The following is a 24,684-nucleotide window of genomic DNA, read 5'->3' on the forward strand; positions in this document are numbered from 1 at the left end:
TCCAACAGTGTCAACATGGGAGGGGTGCGGGGCAGCTCGATCTGACTCCAACTTCCCCTTCTCCTCAAGGAGTCAGCCAGGGGCCATCGGGCACCCACAGAGAGGAGGGCCAGCAGCTTGACATCCTGGGGGGCCATCCACCCAGATGACTCCGGGAGTGTCCGGCCCATCTGAATCCCCTCTGCCTGTGACCCCAGCAGCTCCAGCTCCACAGGTCGATGAGGGTGCCACTGCCACACAGCAGGACCCCAAAAGCTGGCCAAGGCCCTCCAGGTCTTGCCCTCCAAAGGACGCCCATCAAGGTCAACACAGGCAGGGCGTAGCAGTTAGCAGGTTGCCTCCACCTCCGCTTTGGATGTCCGGGGAGCACTAAGTAGCGGCAGGGTTAGGAAGGTTAAGACAATGTAATTGCACAACCTGAGCATGGGTGTTAATCACTTTTACATAATGTTCACTTTGTTAATAAACTCGCAAGAGTGTTTCCCTGCCTATGGCTCCTTGTTCTGATGAGCAATGTTTGTGTCACTCAGATGTGAAACCTTGATCCCTGCACAGGATAAAAGCAGGTGTCTCAGTTCACGGCCTCTTCCCTGTGCTTTGTGCAACCTTCCCAGCACACTGATGGTGAGCCTTCACTGTCACTGGTCACATCAGTCATGCCTGCACCATGATGAGGCTTATCATTGCTGCCAGCATGTCCTGCGCCGGTGACACAGAGTTCTGTCACTCTCTGTGTGTTCCCAGCACCTTTGAGGTGCGTCTGCCCCCACCCCCATCTCATCAGCATCTGTGTCTGGTGACAATGTGGTCCTGAAGAGTTCAGCTCAGGGAGGATACCGTAGGGTCAGGAGAAGTTAAAGTTTCTCCGCTGCATCTCCATGATATGACCCTGTTCAGAGAGTGCAAGTGAGCTGCCATTAACCAGACAGGAGTCAGACCTTCACATAAGTCTGAGGATCTATGGATTGTCCCCACTGCATGTCCTCATCATCCCGCTGGAATGTAGGGAAGATGGGTATCCACTGCGCCTCCATGACAGGAGCCATATCACAGAGGATATGTGCACTGCCATCAGCCAGACTGGAGTCACATTCATGGATGCAATATCAGGATCTGTGGTGTCTCCTCACTGCATATTGTCACCATCCTCAACGAATCTAGCAGCTATGAGGGCCTCCCAAGTGTGTCTACCTCATCTGGCCAGTTATTGTCGCCTTCGAGGACCTCCTCATCCTCATCTCTATCGACGTCCTCCTCATCAGAGGAGACCTCCAGCTCCTCCATCTCCTCCTCAGCCAGCTCCTGCCCCCGTTGCAGCGCCAGGTTGTAAAGGGCGCAGCAGGCGACGATGATGCATGATACCCTCTGTGGACTATGTTGCAGGGCTCCACCAGACTGGTCCAGGCACCTGAACCTCATTTTCAACTTCCCAATGGTCTGCTCCATCAAGGTACGAGCTGCAACATGAGCTTCATTATAATGTTGCTCTGCTGCAGTCTGAGGCCACTGCACGGGTGTCATCAGCTGTGTCCTCTGCCTGAGGAGCCATCCCTGCAGCTTCTGTGGACCCTGGAAGACGTCAGGAATCTGAGACCGACTGAGAACGCAGGAGTCGTGGACATTCACTGGGGTCCCTGCACAGACCTGCAGGATTCATTTGTGGTGGCTGCACACCAGCTGAATGTTCAGTGAATGGAAACCCTTGCGGTTGATGTGGTTAACCACTTGTTGCCACGGAGTTCTGAGCGCCACGTAAGTGCCACCAATGGCACCCTGCATCTGTGAGAAACCTGAGATCGGGACAAATCCCAGCACTCTTGCTTCCTGGCTTTCCCGATCGTAGGCGAAATGCACAAAGTTGTGTGCCTTTGCAAAGATGGCGTCCATGACCTCATGGACGCATTTGCGCGTGGAGGCTTGCAACACCCCACAGAGGTCACCTATGGAGCCCTGAAAGGAGTGACTGGCATAAAAATTGAGCGCCGCGATCACTTTCACGGCCACTAGCAGTGGATGCCCTCCATGTCCCCATGGCGCCAAATCCTGCAGCAGGTGGCAGATGTGACCGCCCAGTTCCCTGGTCATGTGCAGCCTTCGGCGACACTGGTTCCAGGTCATCTTCAGGAATGACAAGCGCCGTCTATAAGCCCTGGGTCTAGCCAGGTGCCGATCAGCGAAGGCTCGCTGTGGCTCTTCAGCATCGTGTGCGGGAGCCCCAGCCGCCCCTACTTCCGAAGGGAGCTGCATTTCCCTCTGCCTAGCCAGGTGCTTCTGACACTCTCTTCTCCTGCGTCTCTGCTCTCTGTAAGCCATGAGGCATATAGTTACGTCACCAGGCCCCATGCTCCTGATGTACTGCTCCTGCACCTGACGCGCAGACAAAATTATAGGCCTATGTGTTCTATTATTGCCTATGATCAAAGTGTTTTCATGTGTGAGGGTAGTGTGTGTATTTCCTTCCCCTCAGCATGTCCCAGTTAAATAGTTTCCAGCAGCAAGCTTAAAAATAAAGAAGATTATTTATTGTTACACATTTTCTCCAGAAGTTTCAATGCAATGGCTCACACACAATACCTCACAGACAAAGATAAAATACAGATGAAGAAGAAAACAAGTTGTAGCAGGCCTGTAGTTTCTTCGTTGAATAATACTTTAGTTGGAGTGGAGGTCTTGAAAAGCAGAGGAACCTCAGTAAGCTGTGATGCATCACCTACCCAAAACAATTGGGAATTTACCACTGTGGCTGAGTGGTTAAAGCACTGGATAGAAATCCATTGGTGTCTCCAAATGTAGGATCAAATCCTGCCAATGACACTTCTCAACAATCCTAATTTTTGGGCTGGAGTGCATGAATGGCTCCAAAAAGTGGTATTTTAATTGAAATTTGACAAGTTTTTTTTGAAGTTTTTTTTTGTTACAGTGCCACTTAGTTAATTTGTTCATTTGTTTCTTATTTACTCAGGAGAGTCTAAACTCTGCCCTTGCCAGTGGTGCCCTGATCCTGATCCTGAATGATTATTGAGCAAAAACACTTGGCTGTCCCAAAATCCTGTCCACCCACCCAGCTGAAGAAGCATTGTTATAACGGGTGCAGGTCAGAGATAAAACAAAACTCTTATAGAATCAATCACAGAATTGTTACGGCACAGAATGAGGCCATTTGGCTCATCGTGTCTGCATTGGCTCCCTGAATGAGCAACTCACTTAGTACCAATCTCCTGCTCCCTCCCCGTATCCCTGTACATTCTTCCATTTCAGATAACAGTCCAATTCCCTTTTGAATGCTTCAGTTGGATCCAGCTCCACCACACTACCAGGCAGTGCTTTCCAAACACCACCCACTTGCTGCGTAAAAAAAGTTTTTCCTCATATCACTTTTGCTTCTTTCATTAAGTACTTTAAATCTGTGCCCTCTCGTTCTCGATCCTTTCATGAGTGAGAACAGTTTCTCCATATCTACTCTGCACAGACCCCTCATCATTTTGAATACCCTTATCAAATCCCCTCTCAACCTTTTTTACCCCTGAGGAAAACAGCATTAACTTCTCCAATCTACCTTTATAATTGAAGTTCCTCATCCCTGGAACCATCCTTGTGAATCTTTTCTGCACCCTCTCGAATGCCTTCACATCCTTCCTAAAATGCAGTGCCAGAACTAGATGCAATACTCCAGCTGAGACCAAACTAGTACAAATTCAACATAATCTCCTTGTTCTTGTACTCTATGCGCCTATTAATAAAGCCTTGGATCCTGTATGTTTTATTAACTGCTCTCTCAACTTGTTCTGCCACCTTCTTATGCACATTTACGCCCCGGTGCCGCTGCTCCTCCAACCCCTTTAGAATTGTATTCTTTACTTTATATGGTCTCTCCATGTTCTTCCTCCCAGAATGAATCACCTCACACTTCTCTAAATTGAACTTCATCTGCCATCTGTTTGCCCATTCCGCCAACTTGAAGTTCTACACTATGCTCCGCATAGTTCATGATGCTTCTACGTTTTGTATCATCCACAAACTTTGAAATTGTGCCCTGTACACCAAGGTCTATATCATTAATATATATCTGGAAAAGCAAGGGTCCCAACACTCAGCCCTGGGGAACTCCACTACAAACCTTCCTCTAGCAGGAAAAAACATCCATTAACCACTATCCTCTGTTCCCTGTCATTCAGCCAATTCCCTATCCACATGGCTACTGTCCCTTTTATTCCTCGAGCTATAACTTTGCTCACAAATCTGTTGTGTAGCACTGCATAAAACGTCTTTTGGAAGTCCATGTAGAGCACATCATCAGCATTGCCCTCATTAACTGCCTCTATTACCTCCTCAAAAAATTCCTTCAAGTTAGTCAAACATGATTTACCCTTAGAAAATTCATGCTGGCTTTCCTTAATTAACACACGTTTGTCCATCTGACTATTAATTTTGCCCTGAATTATTGTTTCTAGAATTTTCCCCACAACTGAAGTTAAACTGACTGGCCTGTAGTTGCTGGGTTTATCTTTATACCCTTTTTTGAACAAGGATGTAACATTTGCAATTCTCAGTACAGTACCTTCACTGATGTAAATTGAGTCTTTTTATTTCATCTGTATTCAATTAGACAATTTCAAAGTGCCAAAGCTATTTATTTCAGCAATTTTTAGTCTTGATGAATTTCATTTATTTTGAGTATTCTTGGGTTAAATTACCTTATCTAATAGCACTCAGCGTTTAGTTTACCTACCCAGCACTCTTGAATTCATTCTTCAGACACACAATTGCACATTTTCACAACTAGCCTCACCAGAAATAATAATGCTATGAATAATGGAATGTATAGGCAACTAATTATAGTTTTCATATGATGGTGTTTTGACTAACTGTTTATCAAAGCACTTTAGATTGTGAATTGGGCTTTATATTTCTTATATTTTGCCAGCTTTCCAAATCTGTTTTGTGTTATTTATATTAATTGTGCTAGAAATTTACATTCTTTTCCTTAATTACTTATAAATGTCTTCATTTATTCGCATAAAGGACAAAATCCCAGATTAAAACTTAAATTGATGTAATTTCCGGAATAATTAGCACCCTGCAGTCAGCAGCAAATATTTCCGTGTTAGCATGTTTTAGTAGTTATTTATAGTCACTGTAGTTGTAAATATTGACCCAGATTTTGCTGCCAAAAAGAAGCAAGTTTAATAGCTCTCACCGCTATTAAAGTGTAATTCGTCCAGCAACTTGTGGTGATGAAGAGATATCCTGTTAATTTCATATCAGCACAAGTTGCAAGGATGATTGCACTATTCCAAATCAACCTTGCAAACATGGCAGCTCACCCTCAAACTCACTGTGAGGTTCTTGAACTTGTAATGTCTGCATATTAATTGTGTATTAATCTCACCACAGTTGCTACTCAAATGAGATTTATATTCCTGCAATCAGACTTTCCATGCATGAGATTATGTTGTTTGCTGCATTGTACGAGCATTGATCGGTTTTCCTTGCCCTTAAGGAACATTTTGTACATTTGTATAATTGTTTGCAGTGGTAGCATGGGGGCTTTTAGGTTCAAACTTTAAGAAGCACCCATAAGCAATGTTTCTTTACGATGTGCACTACATGGTGTCGGTGTTCCGAAGTGCCCAAAGCCAGAATGCAATTGTTCCTGCAAAATATCACAGAACTTAGAGGTAGTAGTGCTTATCTCAATCTGGTTCTTTCACATTATTTCAGGCAACATTTTGTAATCATGTGCAAGTATCTAAGCAACCACACTGTACTCCTCTCACACTCTCTTGCTGTTAATGGCCCCTCTGCTGCTCTTGCACTCTCTTGCTATTAATGGCCCCCTCTGTTGCTTTCATACTCTCTCGCTATTAATGGCTCCACTGGTCCTCTCACACTCTATCTCTGTTGATGGCCCCATTGCTCCTCTTGCACTCTCTCACTGTTAATGGCCCCGCAGCTCCTTTCGCACTCTCTCACTGTTAATTGTCCCCTATTCAAGTGCATCATCGGGCACTTGCCTCTGCATCCATCAATACAGGGCTCCGGTACCCAATGCAACAGCCTTAAGTGCCTTTGACCATATTTCATGGTAACACTTGTGGCTCTTCCTCTGTCATCATGAGTTTGTTTTGGGATTCATTAACTTCTTGTTCTAGAAGAGACCTCACTGGAGGCAATGGTTCTTATTGAAAAAACATTTATTTACATGCTATTTATAAAGGTTAAATAAGACTAACATATAAATAGAGCTGCCCTCTGAAATGCTACTCAGACATCCTCTCTCAGTGAGTGACATCACTGTGACATAGCTTCTTTTGCACATGCCTAGTATGCTCTTATTAGAGTTAACCCTTTACAGCTCTCCCCAAGTCTTTATTCCAGGCTATTTTACACCCATTCCCCAATACCTCCCCACAAAGTCTCTTCTCTTAAAGGGAAAGGCTCTTTGTTGATTTCACCAGTCTCCTTGAACGAATGCAGAACTCTTTCTTGGGTAGATGGGAATCCTGTTGCTCTGAGGTCATTTTGAGAGGGCTGTCACTCCTGGTTTCCTTCATTTGTGATGGCGTAGGTGTGGTACTCTCTTCTGGGAGCTCTGTCCATGCTGTTGATGGTTTCCTGTCCATTAAGATTAAGGCTGATCTGTTTTGCTGAATGATGCCTAACTGTGTCCTGACCAGGTAGGATCTCGGTTGTTGTAGTTTTTAAATTACTGTACCTGCACAGTTCTACTCTCTGATCCATATCTTCTCTCCACTTATCAGAATTGGAAGGTCTTGAGCTCTGTGATTCTAGTTGAATACACGAGCCTGACACGCTCAGTAGACTTCTTCCTGGCCCAATCATGGTCTTCTCCCGTGACATTCAGTAGCAAGATGTGGGGCAGGAAGGGAAGTTGAGTCTTAAGCCTGCAGCCCATCAGGAGTTCACATGGGGCAAACCCATTATGTAAGAGTGTTGAACAATAGATGAATGGAGTAAGCTCAAAGTCGTCATTCTTCTTTAAAAGGTCTTTGAAGGTGCATGTTCTTTGCCCAGCTTCTCCGTTAGCCTGGGGGTATTTTGGGGAACTTGTGGCATGCACAAATCCATACAAATTTATGAAGGATTGAAAGCATTCATTTGCAAAATGTGGTCCATTTTTGGATATGGCTATGTCTGGAATTCTAGGTGTAGAGAATGTTTTCTTCAGAGGTGGGGCCATGTAGCTTTTGCACCTCTATCCAGTGTGAGTAACAGTCAACTACTAGAAGCAATATTCTCCCTTTATAGTCAAAAAAATCCATGCCTAGGCATTGCCTAGGCCTTGATGGGGAGGAGGATGACAGAAGTGGCTCTTTCTGCCCATGGATAGCACAGGTGACACAGCTGGAGCCCATTGTTCAATTGAGTGTGAAATGCCTGGCCATCACACAGACTGCTGTGTGTGGCTCGACACCTGGCTGTGCCAAGATGTCCTTGGTGGATCTTCTGGAGGACGTCCAGACCAAGAGCATGTTGTACTACCAGTCTTCTGTCATATACCAGGAGGTCATCTATGACATTGAAGTGGTGCCGCTGTTCAAAATATTGTCTCAGTATGGGGTTACTTGGAAGGGACTGTGGCCATCCATCCAGGTAGTATGTTTGAATCTCGATGCACTCGCCCTCTTGTGTTTGGGCTGTAGGAGATTTGCGCAACTCCTGGTCTGTTGCTGGCAAGCATCTGGTAGTCAAGGGTGTAAAGGCTTCGGCTTGTGCTATGAGGGTTTTGTCTTTGTGTACCAGTGAGTGGGAGCATCCTGGTCAGTGTATCGGCCATAGTCTGATATTTACCCTGTTTGGACTCAGTAGCACATGGGTCTAAGCCAGAATCAGTGAATCCTGGGTGGCATCTTTTTTTCAATTTCCTTTGTGTTTAATAATGTTACTAATGGCTTGTGATCGGTCTGAATCTTAGAGTGAAGGCCCAGTACATAATCAGCGAATTTCTCACATGCCCAAGTTACTGCAAGGGCTTCCTTTGTGATAACAGTATAGCACTGTTCAGTCTCTGTTAATGATCTGGATGTGAAGTAAAGAGGTCTTCTTTTGCCATCACTTTAGACCTTGAATAGCACTGCTCGCAGTCCTGTTGCAGATGCATCGGCTGCAACAATCATGGGAATTTCATTTCGTAGTGGGCTAGGACCTCTAAGGATGTTAGTATAGAACCCGAGAAAAGTAATGGTGCAGAAAGAAGCCATTCAGCCCATCGTGTCTGTGTCAGCCAAAAAGCGAAAAAAGAAACTAGCCGCTCATTTTAATCCCACTTTCCAGCACCTGGTCCGTAGCCTTGCAGGTTACAGCACTTCAGATGCAGATCCAGGTACCTTTCAAACGAGTTGAGCATTTCAGCCTCAACCACCAACTCAGGCAGTGAATTCCAGACACCCACCACCCTCTGGGTGAAAAAGCTTTCCCTCATGTCCCCTCTAATCCTCCTACCAATCACCTTACATCTATGCCCCCTGTTAATTGACCCCTCAGCTAGGGGAAACAAGTCTTTCCTATCTACCCTATCTAGGCCCATCATAATTTTGTACACCTCAATTAGGTCACCCCTTAGCCTCCTCTGTTCTAAGGAAAACAACCCTCGCCTATCCAATCTCTCCTCATAGCTGCAATTTTCAAGCCCTGGCAGCATTCTTGTAAATCTCCTCTGCACTCTCTCCAGAGAAATTATGTTCTTCCTGTAGCATGATGACCAGAACTGTAGACAAAATTCCAGCTGTGGCCTAACCAGCATTTTATACAGTTCCATCATTACATCCCTGCTTCTGTATTCATTGCCTTGGCCAATAAAGGAAAACATTCCATATGCTGACCCTGTCCACATGTCCTACCACCTTCAAGGACCTATGGACATGCACTCCAAGGTCTCTCACTTCCTCAACCCCTCTCAATAACTTCCTGTTTATTGGGTATTCACTTGCTTTGTTTGCCCTCCCAAATACATTACCTCACACTTTTCCACATTGAATGCCATTTGCCACTTCTCCGCCCACTCAATCAAAACAGTGATGTAATTCTGAAGTCGCCAGCTAGCCTCTTCACTCTCAACTACATGGCCAATTTTTGTGTCATCTGCAAATTTCCCAAACATTCCTCCCACATATAAGTAAATATTGACCATTATCCTTTGTTTCCTGTCACTGAGCCAATTTGGATCCAACCTGCCACCTTCCCCTGTATCTCATGAGATCTTACTTTCCTGACTAGTCTGCCATGTGGGACCTTGTCAAATGCTTTTCTGAAATTCATGTAGACAACATCCACTGCACTACCCTCATCAATCCTCCTTGTTACTTCCTCAAAAAATTCTACTAAGTTACTAAGACACAATCTTCCCCTAACAAAACCATGCTGACTATCCCTGATCAATCCGTGTCTTTCTAAGTGACAGTTTAAGCTGCCTCTCCTTTTAATTTGTTCGAATGACTGCTGCTGATTCTCAGCCCAGTACCATGCCTGGTCCTGTCATAAAAGATGTCTATGGGGTTCATTTATCTGGGTTAAGTGAGGCAGGAATTTGCCTAGTGGGTTGATCATTCCCATAATTCTTTGTAGCTCTGTTTGATTTCTAAATGGTAGAAATTCCCTTATTGCCTTCATTTTTTGTGGGTTTGCAAAAATCCCAGTTGCTTGGATAATGTGCCTAGGAACTTTATTATGGGGCGTGGAAAACTCACATTTGTCATTGAACATCAAGCCAGCTTCATGAGTAAGACTTCCCTGACCCATTTGTTGTGTTCCAGCTTTGTGGATCAAGATATCATCCATGTGGAAGAATCCACCGTCAATGCCCTGCAACATATTGGACATTGTCCTCTGGAATGTTTCAGGGGCTGACATGAGACCGAATGACAGACAGTTAAAACAGTACCATCCGAAGGGAGTAATAAAAGTAGCTAAGAGGTGCCAAAATCCACTGCTGGTGTCATGTTTGGTGAAGAAGGTGCTTGTAGCAAGTTTGGCCAAGTTCTCATCCACCAATGCTATTGGATGTATTTCTCTTTCAACTACCTTGTTGTGATCAATGTAGGTATGAATAGATCCATTGGGCTTTGGGACTGGTACCATACCAGAGCACCATCTGATTGGTTTAGTGACCGGTGAAATTATTCCTTGTTACAGCATCACCTCAATCTCTATCCTGACCCGTTTCAGAAGAGTGTGTGGGACTTTCCTTGGCATGAATAGACAGAAAGGCGTAGCATCTGTTTTGATTATTTTGTGATACACAGTCTTCAGCTTACCAAAGCCTGTAAAGAGTGTGGGGAATTTCTTCTAAATTCATTTCCTTGTGTCTTTGCATTGACCTCATCAACTTCTAGAAGCAGGTTTAGAGCTGTGCAGGCTTTTCTGCTTAACAGAGAGTATGCTTGATTCTTGATGACATCCAATGTTTCAGGAATCACTTTATCTTTATATTGTATTGTCATCCCTAGCTGGCCTTGAACATTTAATTTGGTCCCCTCTGGACCTTGGAGTTAAATAGAGGATGGTTGCAGTGTCACTTTATACAGTCATGAAACTTTGTCAGATAACATTGAGGCATCAGCTCCTGTGTCTAGCGTGAATTCGGTCAGATGCCCATTTATCTCAATATCAGCACTCCAAAATTGGCTTTGATCTTTCTGGAATTCTCCCAAGAAAGTACTTCCCTAGTTGTCAAGCTCTGGAATTTCTTGAAATGAGGTTCAACCCACAAATTGAACAACTTCATTGGTCTGTTCTTGGGAAATTTCCCTCGCATCACAAACAAAAGCTTTATTCTGCTTCCGCTCTTTGGCCTGTCTGGCTAGCTGTACAGCTTTGCTTAAATTAAAATCTTCCCTGGATTGTAAGGAGTCAGAGATCCTCATCTAAAACGCCAATGACTATTTGATCTCTGATCAGGTCGTCTTTTAGTGTTCCATACTCAGGATTCTCAACCAGGTGGTACAAGACACTGATGAATGGGTAAATCCCTTCATCTTGTTTTTGACTGTGCCAGTTAAACTTTGTCCTCTCAAAAACAATATTTTTACGTAGAGTGAGATATGAGTCATATGGCCGCAAGAGGATGAATGATCTCCTCCATTCCGCTAGGGTAAGTCACTCATCTCATCACTCAACTCACATACTCACAAACCCATCACACATCCACAGGGCCTGCATTCTCTGTTGGTTCAAGGGACTTCACCATTCACTCTCTCACACCCACCATCACTGTCCTCAACCCAGCCATTGGACCACTCAACACCCACACAGGCCAGGTATACTTGTCATCTGGCCTGGCAGGCATCCTACTTACACTTTCTCCATCGCTATCCATGCAGGACAACTTGGCACACAACAAGAGAGAGAGGTCGCAGACCAATGGCGGAATGCCCGAAATCAAGGTCCTCACGGACTTTGAAAACAGCGCCATCCAGCTGGCAGACGAGGAGCTGGACTAGTCCTGTGCTGACGGTGAGGTTGGTGGTGTTCTGCCAAGTGACGATCCAGAAGTGCAACATCCATCAGACAACCATGCCGTGAGTGAAGTGTCCACTTTCACAGGACAAAGCATCAGATGCTTCTAAAGTTTTATGGCTGCATTTCTATAATATGACCCTGATCATGGAATGCAAGTGAGCTGCCCTCGGCCAGACAGGAGTCAGACATTCTCAGAGGCTATGTGAAGATTTATGGAATGCCCTCACTGCATGTCATCAGCATCCTCCTGCAATTGAGTGACTATTAGGGCCTCCACCGCGTCTCCATGACAAGAACATTCTCACAGAGGGCATTTGCGCTGCCATAAGCCAGACTGGAGTCAAATGTTCACAAATGCAATGTGAGGAACTATGGGGTCACCTCACTGCATGTCGTCATCATCCTCCACAAATCTAGCAGCTGTGAGGGCCTTCCAAGCGCGCCTGCCTCATCTGCCTTTGCGAGGGCCTCATCACCATCATCGTCGTCTCCTAGGACCTCCTCAGCCTCATCCCCAGTGACGTCCTCCTCATTAGATGAGACGTGCAGTTCCTCCATCTCCCCTTCAGCCAGCTCTTATCCCCATTGGAGTGCCAGATTGTAAAGGGCGCAACAGATGACAACGATGCGTGACACCCGCTACGGACTGTATTGCAGGGCTCCACCAGACTGGACCGGTCCAGGCACCGCATCTTCAACATCCCGATGGTCTGCTCCACCAAGTTGTGAGCCGCTGCATGAGCCTCATTATAGTGTCACTCTGCTACAGTCTGAGGCCGCCGCACGGGCGGCATCACCACGGCCTCTGCAGGTAGCCCTTGTCCCCAAGGAGCCATCCGAGAAGCCTCTGTAGACCCTGGAAGTCTCCAGGGATCTGCAAGCGACTCAGGATGTAGGCATCGTGCACACACCCTGGAAACCATGCACACACCTGCACCGTGCGTTTCTGGTGGTCGCACACCTGCTGCACATTCAGCAAATGGAAGCCCTTGCAGTTGATGAAGTCCACCATGTGTTGCGACGGCGATCTGAGCACCACATGAGTGCAGTCAATCACACCCTGCACCTGTGGGAAACCCGAGACCTGGGCGAATCCAATCGCTCTTGCACCCTGGCTGTCCTGGTCCCGGACAAAACGCACAAAGTTGTGTGCCTTTGTGAAGATGGCATCCGTTACCTCATGGATGTATTTGTGGGTGGCAGATTGTGAAATCCCACAGAGGTCCCCTGTGGAGCCCTGAAAGGAGCCACTGGAATAGAAATTGGGTGCCGTGATCACTTTCACAGCCACTGGCAGTGGATGCCCTCCATGTCCCCTTGGTGCCATATCCTGCAGTAAATGGCAGATGTGAGCAACCAGTCATCGGCGACACTGGTTTTCAGTCACCGGCCGGAATGAAAGGCGACGTCTATAGACCCTGGGTGTCACTAGACGCCCACCAGTGACGGCTCACTGTGGCCCTTGGGCGGCCTGTGCAGGAGTCCCAGCCACACCTTCTTCTTCTGAGGTTGCTGCTCCTGCCTCTGCGCAGCCAGGATCCTCAGTCGCTCTCTCCTCCATCTTCTTCATGCTCTGTAGCCCATCAGGCATACAGCTAGTTCGCCAGGCTCCATGACCCTGATAAAAACAAAAAACTGCGGATGCTGGAAATCCATAACAAAAACAGAAACAGAAATACCTGTAAAAACTCAGCAGGTCTGGCAGCATCGGCGGAGAAGAGTACAGTTGATATTTCGAGTTCTCATGACCCTTCAACAGAACACTCTGTTGAAGGGTCATGAGGACTCGAAACGTCAACTGTACTCTTCTCCGCCGATGCTGCCAGACCTGCTGAGTTTTTACAGGTATTTCTGTTTCTGTTTTTGTTCCATGACCCTAATGTTGTACTCCTGCAGGATTAAAGAAAGAGACAGGTGGTTAGCATGGGTGTACTAAGAACCTGTCTTGGTTAAGTGTGATGGCCCCTTAAAACTTCCCGAACAGTGCTGGCCACCACTTGGATGGCCAGAGATTAGTGCGCTGCACGGCTGCCCTGTTAGCTTGAACCATGGGGGAGACTGGTCCAAACCGGGATGCTGACATCGCATGAGCGCCTCCAGCAGTGACTGTTACATGACCAGCTTTAGTGAGGAGGTCGTACAACATATGCAGAACAACTGCTCTGCAGTCCATTAAAGTGCTCATGAATTTGCAGTCTGTGCTGGGGGCGGAGGGTAGCTCTGCAGAACTTGGTGCCACTTTGATGCCTCTGTGTTGCTCGAGCGGGCAGATGGGCTAGGAGCCTGATCCCAATCATATCAATGTGGCTGCACCTGAACTGTCTCAATGCAGAGGAATGGTCATTTTCTACAGGTTTCATGAACGCATGGCCGCTTCCCTCACCCACCTTACCGCCCCCCCACCCCACCCACACCAAATGATTGTGCGCTGTATTCAACAGCAGGGCTGGCCTTGCACAATGCCCCTGCCACCAGTTGCCTCAGAGGCAGGGTTGCACTTAACCACCACCACCCCCGCCACCAGTTGCCTCAATGACAAGGCTGCACTTGCCCCCTGATCCTCCTCACCCTCAAAAGTCATCTCCAAGGCAGGGTGGCATTTAATCCTGACCCCCCAGCGCCCCTGAAGCCTGCAAAGCAACAGGCGAGCCTGGCGAGCTCTGCAAAACAATGCTGCGCACTCACCTCCAGTTCACCCAAAGTGCAGGCCAAGTGCATGTCGCTTATGTGCTGTTGTGAAAAACATCGGCGTGCTTTCCCGCTGATGTGGACAGACGATCCAGCAGGGGTGCAAGAGCCTGGCGGGATGGCCTGATAATGATATGCTGCTGTATCACTATGAGGTTACCGATAACCGATGGCGGGATAAGCGGCCCGACATCAGCGGGTTGAGTGGACAATCGCGACCTGCTTTCCCACCATTGTGAAACCAATCGCACCGTATTGTCCGCTTACACCACCTATCATGCCCACCGCCAGCGGGCACGGAAAATTCAGCCTATGGTTTGCCATCATTATTCAGTGGTCTCTGGTTGCTGGCTATGTTGGCCTGGAAGTCCTGCTGAGCTGCACTGTTGCTGGGCTTCACTTGAGGTTTTTCCCACTATTTTCTTCCATTCTGTTGTGGGTGTAGTCGATGCTGCCATTATCTGTTATCATGGGTTTGTCTTGGTATTTGTTAGCTGCTTATGCTAGAAAAATCCTTGCTAGTGTTACGAGCCAGCAGTTTGTAAATCTGAGTTATTTACAAATCCCAGAGGGAAACTTTAAACAACTGTCATAACCTATAATTTTAAGATATATTTGAGATGCAACTCTAAATTCAGGAATCAGACCACCAGTACTTGAGAGGCTTTATATCAAGCTAAATGAAAAATTCTTATTAACTTACACAAGTTAAATATATACACATGGCTACAAATTACTACAATCATAACTTTTAACAAATTCCCAAACTAATCTCCATTAAGGCAACAGCAACCCACAGACTTAACCAGACACCAGGCAAAGCATTTTCACCTTACAATTCAAAATAAGGTTCCTCTCACTTTGGCTCCTATGGAGACAGTTGTAGGCTTACAGCTGCTTTGATCTTACATTGCCTCTGCTCTGCACACAAAAAAACTGCTATTGGTTATATCTAGCACATCTCACTGAATGTAAATTCTCATTGTATCACCAGCTTCTTTGAAGTCCACCTCTTCTAAAAATAAAACCCCTTTCATAGTATCAATTTTATTAGTAATATAAACATTGCTTTGTTTCTGCTAGCTAGATGCTAGATTTCACCCTACTTCTTGAATGCTCTATTCAAAAAATGCAAATGCACTCTACCTCTCTTACATCTCAAAACTAGTGCACATCAAAGCACCCAGACTAGCTGGCTTTAATCCAATTGAGACACACCCACAGACGAAACCTCTATTTTAAAAGAAAAATATTTTCCAATAATATTATATATATTAATAGCTTCATGAGACTGGACGTAATAGACTTTGTTCAAAAAAATTTATTTACATGCTAACTACTTACAAAGGTTAAATAAGATTAACATACAGCTCGAGCTCTGAAATGTTGCTCAGACATCTTCTCTCAGTGAGTGATATCACTGTGACATAGCTTCTTTTGCACACGCTCACTATTATCTTAGAGTTAACCCTTTGCTCTATATTTTCCTCTCCCTCTGCCTCCGCTCCCCCTCTCCCCCTCTCACTCCCCCTCTCCCCCCTCCACCTCCAGTTCGCCTCACTTCTCTTCCCTGTCACATCCCTCACCTTTCTCCTTCTCCCCTCTCACCCCCTTACCTCTCTCTCCCCCTTCCCTCTCCCTCGCTCTCTGCTGCCTCCCTCTCTCCCCCCCACCTCCCTCCCTTTCCCCCCCACCTCCCTCCCTTTCCCCCCCACCTCCCTCCCTTTCCCCCCCACCTCCCTCCCTTTCCCCCCCACCTCCATCCCTTCTCCCTCCCTTTCCCCCCCCCACCTCCCTCCCTTTCCCCCCCCCACCTCCCTCCCTTTCCCCCCCCCACCTCCCTCCCTTTCCCCCCCCCACCTCCCTCCCTTTCCCCCCCCCACCTCCCTCCCTTTCCCCCCCCCACCTCCCTCCCTTTCCCCCCCCCCACCTCCCTCCCTTTCCCCCCCCCACCTCCCTCCCTTTCCCCCCCCCACCTCCCTCCCTTTCCCCCCCCCACCTCCCTCCCTTTCCCCCCCCACCTCCCTCCCTTTCCCCCCCCCACCTCCCTCCCTTTCCCCCCCCACCTCCCTCCCTTTCCCCCCCCACCTCCCTCCCTTTCCCCCCCCACCTCCCTCCCTTTCCCCCCCCACCTCCCTCCCTTCCCCCCCCACCTCCCTCCCTCTCCCCGCCCCACCTCCCTCCCTCTCCCCCACCACCCTCTCCCTGCACTCCCCCCCACCCCATCCACGATCTGCCTCTGCATAATACCCCTTTAATCTGGTACTTATTTCCTGACAATAAACAGCTTCAATTTGCATGTTAAATGGTAAAACATGTCAAGTGAGTCCCAGGTAGATGTAATTAAGATTTATCACTTGTGTAAAACGGCAATGACAGAAGCTGGAAGACTGCGTATTGGCACACCTAGCCTAACTCTAGAATGAAATTCAATTAAGAAATAGCCAATCAACTTCTAGGCAATTTGGATTGCCATTTCTTTCTCCTGTTACATACTTTAATTGGGTGGTGCCATACAAATGACACCTTAATTCATTTTAATATAGTTAATCACCTCTTAAAAATTCACCTTTTAATAAAACCTGGTCTTTAGATTTTAATTATGCAATGTATTCTCAATCTCCAACTATCTCAGAAGCACAGATTTCTAACCCACACTGTCAATCTCCTATCAGTTTTACACATGATTTGTAATGCCTTTTACAAATCTGCAAAAAAGGATTACCAAATCTGAAGGAAAGTGAATAAAGTGGTGGGGAATTTTGAAATACTTGATTCTTTTTCCCTATAATAACATGACATCAATGTTATATACCTGTCAAACATGCAAATTGATACTAAAATAGATTTTTACAGTCAATTAACTATTTTCCTTTCTTTAATGGCCCTCTGCATTAGATGCAGTTTCAATTTGAAGTAATCAATCAATCATATTACAGATTAGACAGCGATTGTCAATGCCACCCATTAATAACATGATGAGTTTTCTCAGAGGAGTAGCCTATCTCCATTCTGGGAGCTGAATATAAAGGGGTTATCAAATGGTGAAAAGATGTTTATTGGTGGATAATCTCTACAATTAAAGAAAACTGAATTTTAATTGCAAGGCTGATTTGATGGTGATCATGAGATAAATTCCCAAATATAAAATTTAAATTAAAGAAGCAATCACTCACTTGGCCTTTTGTTGTACACAATTGAAATCTTCTGAAGAGAATAATATTTTGGAACCTCAAATGCTTTTTAGTGTTTTTTTTAATTCTTTCATGAGATGTGAGCATCTTTGGTATGGCCAACATTTATTGCCCATCCCTAAATGCCTTTGAGAAGGTGGTGGTGAGCCACCTTCCTGAACCCCACTGCAGTCCATGTAGTGTAGGTACGCCTACAGTTCTGTTAGGAAAGGGGTTCCAGGGTTTTGACTCAGCAACAGTGAAGGAACGATGATACAGTTCCAAGTCAGGGTGGTGTGTGGCTTGGAGGGGAACTTGCAAGTGGTGGTGTTCCCATGCATCTGCTGCCTCTGTCCGAGTTGGTAGAGGTCATGGGTTTGGAAGGAGCCTTATTGAGTTGCTGCAGTGTATCTTGTACATGGTGCATACAGCTACTACTGTGAATTGGCTGTGGGAGGGTGTGAATGTTTAAGGTGGTGGATAGGGTGCTGATCAAGCAGGTTGTTTTATCCTGGATGGTGTTGAGCTTCTCGATTTCATGGAGCTGCACTAATCCAGGCAAGTGGAGAGTATTCCATCACACTCCTGACTTGTGTCTCGTAGATGGTGGACAGGCTTTTATTATTTAGTTACAATATACGTTCTATTTGGTGCATGCAGTAAAGATATGTGTAGTGTGAGCCCTTGATAAACTACCTCTGCATACTCACCATCATCCCATCTGCTGCCATCTCGGAGCAAGCTGGGAAATATCAAAGTGAGCCCTCACCCAATACCAGCAGAGCCTCATTCCATGATAACCCAAGGACCCTGATGCACCTTTTGAGTGAAAGCATATGCTGTCCATACTGTGAAAACCCTGGCCACAACTGTGTATATGACCAAGCCAGAGATTTTTAAGGGCCAATAGAAGCATGAATACTCCTCCTGTTCATCCACAAAAAATACCCTGGCTGCTGTTGGATCTTCTACAACCACACGCTACCCCCAAGATCACCTTACCTCACTGTTAAATCATAACTGCCCAATCAGCTCTTACGCACCAACATCTGACTCCCCACCCCTCTGCCACCACAATAATTTCCCATTTTGCCTTGGCCACTCATCAATTTTATTTTAATGAGACCTGACTTTGAAGATGGCTTCTACTTCTGGTGACGCAGGCATTGCAGTGGGTTTGCTGTGTCCACTGCACTTCTGATAAAAGGGAGCGTGTGAAATTTGACTCCCTTATGTTTTGTGAAGGTGCCCGACAATTATATACTGTGTTAACTGAGAGGGATATCGCTGCTGGGTGCCGTGCAGTCAACTGGAAAGCTGTATGGGATGCAGAAAGTCCCCTATCTCTATCTCCAAGCAACAGAGTACCAGAGATTTCCTTTGCTTTCATCCCTGTGGGCTCATTGCTGAACATGCCCCCATTTCTGGAGGGCATTTTCTCATAATACATTGATCTGTGAGAGCATTGAACAATGGGTATTGATGAGATCCCAGAATTCCTTTCTCGTGTTTGCTTATAACTATTTTTCAAGTGGGCCAAAGCTTGGTATGATTGTATTTTAGAATTGAACAACATTGCAGTGCTGGAAGCATTCATGAGTAATGTTCCAAATGTGTGTAAAGCCTGTACAACTGAGATCCCCACAGCAGATACCACTGGTGTTGCCAAGCGCTAAATGACTGTAGTATAAACCATGGTTGTTCTAAGCTACAGTACCACCTTCCAAAAGCATCGGCACATTGGAAATGGCTGTGGGGTAATTAATCCATGACACAACAAGTCCGTAAAGGCCTGTTTTAACACACAATTCAAGGTAGATGCATACTGAAGCACTGTCTTATCAGCTCACATCACTCCTACTCTTTTTCACCGTGTTTTGTAGCTTACCTATGCTTCTTTTTCAATGTTATTTTGGTTTTCTCCTGTCATACCTGTTCTGATGCCTACTTTCAATGGATGCAGTGAGGCTGGTCCTTGGTCAGTGATGCTTTTTGTGAGCATTTTATAAATTGGGGCAACATTCAAGGACCAGCTGAATTTCTTGTATGCAGACCTCATTTATCAGCGCATACCCGGTCATCCAAATATTCCACATTCAATATAATTTTTAAAATTTATTCTTCATAGGATGTGGGTGTTGCTTGGTGAGTTGCTGGACTGCATTTGTAGATGATATACATTGCTGCCAATGTGCTTGGTGGTGGAGTGATTGAATGCTTAATGAGGCAAATGGGGTGCTGATCAAGCTGGCTGCTTCATCCTGGATGGTGTCAAGCTTCTTGAGTGTTGCTAGAGCTGCAATCATCTAGGCAAGTGGAGAGTATTCCATCACACTCCTGACTTGTGCCTTGTAGATGGTGGACAGGCTTTGGGAAGTGAGGAGGTGAGTCACTCATTGCAGAATTCCCAGCCTCTGACCTGCTTTTGTAGCTACAGTATTTATATGGCTGGGATATATTGAGCACTTCCCTTGCCTCAGCAACAACCTCTCTCAAAAGGCCACCATTGATGAGGAGATCCAACACTGGATCAGTTGTGCCAGCTCAGCCTTCTGTAAACCACGGCAGCAAGTGTTTGACAACAAAGACCTCCGCAAGTCAACAGAAGTCCTAGTGTACAGAACAGTTGTCGTCACCACACTCATGCACTGCAATGTGACCTGGATTGTGTATCAGTGACACATAAGAGCACTAGAGAAATTCCATCAGCAATGCTGCCACTGCATCCTCCCAATTCAATGGGCACATTAGTGTCCTTGTTGAAGTCAACTTCACAAGCATTCAGACAAAACAAAATCAACTTTCATGGACTGAACACTCTGTCTGGAGGGCTGAAAACTGTCTCCCCCACCAGATCTTATTTTCTCAACTCTCAAATGGCCAACGTTCCAGGGAAGGACAAAGAAAATGCTTCAAAGACACTCTGAAGCTCTCCTTGAAGCATGGCAGCATTAACATTAATGTTGGGCAGGAGCTTGCTAGCAGTCCTTCAGAATGGCAACAACTTGTCCATCAAGCTGCACTACACTTTGAGTCACAGTGCCTCAATGATGATGCACAGCGACAGAGAAGGAAAGATAAGGGACAAATCCTGCACTCAGAATCCCACTACCTCATGGGACATCCTGTGCCCAAGGATCTGTGAATCAAGAATCAGCCTGTTCTCCTGAAGATCCATGGCAGAAATCTATTGCGCTGAGTAGACATCAACCTCGAATCAAGGCACTGCCGGCAACATATACTGGACATATTTCAATAGGTTATTGTGGGTAAGATACAGCAATTCTGCAAGAGCACCACTCGAATTGCTGCACCTGAGATGCTGCTCATATCCAAATAGAAGAGCTGACATACTATTGCAAGATAACTCACTTAAATATTTTAGTCGTGCTCATGGCATCTTGTACATGAGTGTACATGACCGATGGGTGTATTACAAGGTTTAGGGTCAGTACGTTGGGTGCCAGCAGTCAGTCTTCTGGCTGTTGTTATTGCGCCATTATCTTTTGACCAGGAGAACCAATTGGAGGCACAGGGACTCCTTCAAATGTCCATGTACACTACAAGAGTGACACTAAAGAAGGAAAGGTGACCCTGATGGATTTGGGACCAACCTGAATGTAAAATTGGGGAAATATTGGCCTTAATACTAACCCGCCCATGATCGTCAGGTAGGGGGTTAATGAACTAATCATTGGGAACATGACCTCATGCTGTACATGCATTCACTGCTTTTTTGATAGCACCAGCTACATGGGTGTTAGGGTTGCCAACTGTGATTAAATTTATTCTTGGAGGCTTCATCATATTGCTTGGCCTACACTCCAGCCATTAATCAGCAAACACATCCATCCTTGTGACTGCCTTCCTGTGCCAATTGGAAAGCAAAAGCACTCATTACCTAACTGGATGACACTTGACCAAATTCAATATTTTTATATCTAGTAATGTTCAAAGAAAATGACCGAGAAAATAATATTCTTTAGTGTCCTGATGATTTTTCTCCAAGGTTTCACGCAACAATGTCCTGGAGATTGAACTTTGATTCCTGGAGACTTCAGGCCAACCTTGGAGGGTTGGCAACCTTAATGGGAGTTCAAGTTTCCTGCCATGAAGAAGCCAGGCTCTTAATTGACTGTTGCTGCACAGGTTTTCCAGGAGTCAGGAGGCTTGTCAATGAAAGGGAGCCAGGATCTATTAGTTCCCCAAGGTAAGTGTCTGCTGCAGCACTCCTAGTGGGCCTGGAGGAGTAGGTGTGCTTACCCCCAGCACCTCAAGAAAGCCTATGGCTTTCCCCCAGCCACTGATGTGCTAGACACACACCCCCTACCACCAACTCAAAACACCGGCTACAATTTCACACTCTCCCAACCCCGAATGCCAGTCATGCACCACTACCTCCCCCCATCCCCAGCTCTCCTGATTTCTGAACTTCCCCCTAGCCATCCCAATTGCAGGGCCTCCACGACCTCCTGTTTTCTGGGGACAGTCCTCAAGGGTATCAAGCTGTGACATCCTGGCCATTTTCTCAGACAGTGGGTGAGAAATGGAGCTAAAAATGTTAATGGTGTCATGCTGTTAACTTCAGCAGCACCTCTGCACCCTTGGTCTTGATGGGTACTATATTGTCTATATTTTTACGTGTTTCTGTGCAATCACATTTATGAACATAGTGACAATATTATAGGCTGTATAGTGAATGTGTGCATCAATTATACACAATCCTTTCATTTTTGCAGTCCCAACACATTCTGCAATCTTCTTCCTATAGAAAATCAACCACTGCCTCTGCATTGTTGTTTCATTTCCTATAGTCCACTGCCTATTGAGTTTTGTGCTTTATATTATGTGTCAATTTTCCTTTTAAACCTAAGTATAACCATGAGCCAGGATTTTATGGCCCCTCCCACCTGGCGGGATATTACAGTCCCACCGGACTGAGAAGAGATTTAAATGGCTCGCCGCATCTGTTGGGGGGGAGACACACCACGGCGGGGCCGTAAAATCTTGGCCATAGGTTCCTTGCTGCAGCATGTTCACTTTGTCATGAATAATATATCTCTGCTATTTTAGTTCCACTTGTTAAAAAATCTGTTCTAGTGCAGTATTTTATATATATATATATATATCTCTAGCAAGTGCTGGCATTCTTGTATGAGCCTGTGCTGTTTATTTTAAAGTAATATTCATGCCTTACTTTTACGCTCTTCAACTTGCGCAACTTTTGTAAATGTCCTGCCAGTCATCTGAATAGCTAACATGGAGTTCACATTTTCTGTGATAAATCACCATATTTTCCTGCTTAACATATTTGGGGGTGTCTTAGAAAAAAAATTCTCATGTGACTGCATTACAGAGGTTAGCAGGGCACGCAAGACTTGCCAAATAATTTTTTTAAAATGTCTACACACAGAGTTTACGCACTAGGGAAATAAGTTATACGGCACATGTTCATCATATATTTCACAATACTTTCAAGGAAAAATGGTGGCCTGGAGCCTGCTTGGTTGCGCAGAATCGGGCAGAATAACATAAAATATCAAGGAATTTCAGCCAAGTGCTGGCCCGCAGAAATTAGAAGAAATAAGTGCACACTTACTTGGTCTTGAAAATTGCGTTGCCACTTCTGTTCACCGGAGCTGCTTGGGGCCTGCACGGAAAGACTCCTCGCAGGCCCCAGCAAAGTCTAGGTCCAGTGTATTCAAGGAGGTCATGCCCCCTTTTTTCGAGCTCTTGCTGCCATAAAGCAGGTAAGTTTAAAGGACCAGGGAAATTGACAAGGCAGGGGAAGGTGAGTGTCTAAGGTAAGTAGATAGGATTTGGGGGTTGGGGGTGTCTGGAGGTCGGGGGTCCAAGGTTGGGGGTGCCGTCCGAGGTCGGGGGCGGGGGGATGGGTTCCAAGGTCAAGGGGGATCGGAGGTCAGGAGGAGAGGTGGGGGCATCTGGAGGTTGGGGGAGTTTAAGGTCTGGGCAGCGTGTTTGAGATGGGGTGTCAGTGTCCGAGGTCAGGAAGGGTAGTGGTGCTAAGGTCGGTGGGGGTGGGGGGGAGGTGGGTTTGTCGGAGGTTGAGAGGGAAATGGGGGGAGTCCTGTGGGGTCGGTCTGGGTCCTGACAACAGTTACCCAGAAGTTTAGAAGAGGTTTAATTCTTCTAACTTTTTCTGGGTGATTATTGGTCTAACCCTGGTGGAGCCGTTGAAGTTTGCGATTTAAATTGCATCTTTGGATGGTTCCCAGCGCAGTGCAATTGTCCAGAGGAAGTTAGCGCTTCTGGGCTATTACTGTGCAAACCTTTGCCTGGGAGCTTGCCAGGGGCATTCCCCAGCGCATCTTTGGGGTAACCCCCCGCCCCAAATCCGACACTGGGGAGATCAGTATTTACTGACCAATGTATTCTGTATATATTTATAAAGTTATTTCAATTATTTAAAATCAGATCGCAGACTGGTAGTGAAAGAGATATTCTGATTAAAAATGCATATTTTTTTCCCTTTACAGTAAATTTCTACAGTTCACGACTTCCTGAAACGCAAATTCACTTATCCGCACAAAAGTCTTTGTACACCGGTTCACTTATCCGTGGTTTTAAAAATAAAAAGTGGAAGCCATCTTTAGAGAATTCCAAAGAAAACAAAAAATGCCCAAAATGAAGTTTAAACAAAGGAAGGTGTCCATGATGTATTTCCTGCAGGAGAAAGCGTTGTTTGCATGTGAATGTTGCTTATTGCTGCGATTTAATTCCTTATCACCGTCCACCTCCGCTCTCAAATAAAGTACTGTAAGCGTGAAAAATTTTGCATCTTTCTTGTTTTCTTGATTTATTAAATATTTTTTTCCACAATGGTTTGGATGAAGGGACTGAATGTACGGTAGCTTAATTTTCCAATGACACCAAGTTAAGCAGGAAAGTAAGTTGCCGAGAGGAGGTTAAAGAGCCCACAAAGGAACATAGATAGGTTAAGTGAGTGGGCAAAAATTTGACAGATGGAGTATAATGTGGAAAAATGTAAACTTGTCCACTTTTGCAGGGAGAATAGAAAAACAGTATATTATTTAAATGGGGGGATATTGCAGAACTTGGTGGTATAGAGGGATCTGGGTGTCCTGGTACCGCAATCACATTAAGTTAGTACGCAGGTACAGCAAGTGATTAGGAAGGCAAGTGGAATGTTGTCGAATAATGCAAGGGGAATGGAATATAAAAGTAGGGAAGTTTTGCTACAGTTGTCCAGGGCCTTGGTGAGACCACATCTGGAGTACTGTGTACTTATTATTTCTTATTTAAGAAAGGATATAATTGTGTTAGGGACAGTTCAGAAAAGGTTTACTCGAATCATTCCTGGGAT

At 45.7% G+C, this 24,684-nt stretch overlaps 1 protein-coding gene and 1 long non-coding RNA gene across 2 annotated transcripts in view; one reads left to right on the forward strand and one right to left on the reverse strand.

Annotated features, from left to right (window-relative positions):
* Positions 1-24,684, forward strand: part of LOC144678739 (contactin-associated protein-like 2) — a 2,328,914-nt gene that overhangs the window by 1,166,468 nt on the left and 1,137,762 nt on the right. The window lies entirely within an intron of this gene.
* LOC144678740 (uncharacterized) overlaps positions 14,867-24,684 on the reverse strand; it is a 258,128-nt gene continuing 248,310 nt past the window's right edge. Inside the window, exon 3 of the long non-coding RNA XR_013576167.1 lies at positions 14,867-14,997. This is a non-coding gene — a long non-coding RNA (uncharacterized LOC144678740). The remainder of the gene's footprint in view (positions 14,998-24,684) is intronic.

Source organism: Cetorhinus maximus, chromosome 3, assembly GCF_964194155.1.
Source record: "Cetorhinus maximus chromosome 3, sCetMax3.hap1.1, whole genome shotgun sequence".
NCBI classification, from domain to species: domain Eukaryota; kingdom Metazoa; phylum Chordata; class Chondrichthyes; order Lamniformes; family Cetorhinidae; genus Cetorhinus; species Cetorhinus maximus.